The sequence below is a fragment of the Etheostoma spectabile genome, chromosome 7 (assembly GCF_008692095.1).
Source record: "Etheostoma spectabile isolate EspeVRDwgs_2016 chromosome 7, UIUC_Espe_1.0, whole genome shotgun sequence".
Lineage (NCBI taxonomy): Eukaryota > Metazoa > Chordata > Actinopteri > Perciformes > Percidae > Etheostoma > Etheostoma spectabile.
The window spans coordinates 995292-995916 of NC_045739.1; the positions used below are offsets into that span (position 1 = coordinate 995292).

The 625-nt window shown below is 44.8% G+C and overlaps 1 protein-coding gene across 1 annotated transcript in view; it reads left to right on the forward strand.

Annotated features, from left to right (window-relative positions):
* efhd2 (EF-hand domain family, member D2) overlaps positions 1-625 on the forward strand; it is a gene marked incomplete at its 5' end in the record, with an annotated part of 10299 nt that overhangs the window by 7419 nt on the left and 2255 nt on the right.

Genomic DNA, 625 nt, shown 5'->3' on the forward strand with positions numbered 1-625 from the left:
TTATTATTATTATTATTTTATTTTTATGGGTCCAAGCCCAGGGGGGCTGGGAGCTGCGTTTTCATTACCAGCGGAGCTGGGAACCCTATTCTAATTCCATCCATCCATCCATCCATCTTCATCCGCTTATCCAGTATCAGGTCTCGGGGGCAGCAGCTCCAGTAGGGGACCCCAAACTTCCCTTTCCCGAGCCACATCAACCAGCTCCGACTGGGAGATCCCGAGGCGTTCCCAGGCCAGGGTGGAGATATAATCTCTCCACCTAGTCCTGGGTCTTCCCCGGGACTCTATTCTAATTCCAAAGATTCTTAAAGTAAACTGTGCATGGTGGGGGGGCCGGTTTCAGGCCTGGTCCAGAACCCTGCAGAATTGACACACTTCTGCCACTAAGTGGCACTATATAACTCCCAAACTGTACATTGCACATTCAATAACGTTATACCCACGTGCTCCCTGAATTCATCTCAAAACTTTTTTTGTGAAGAATCACAATGTTTCTGCTTATTTTAAACCTAGTTTTACAAACTCCTCCTCGGTCGTACGTCCAATCTGCTAAAATAAGCTTGCGTCAACTATCATGCTAATAAATAAAATACTTGAAATATTTGGTGTTTTTTTAACTAAA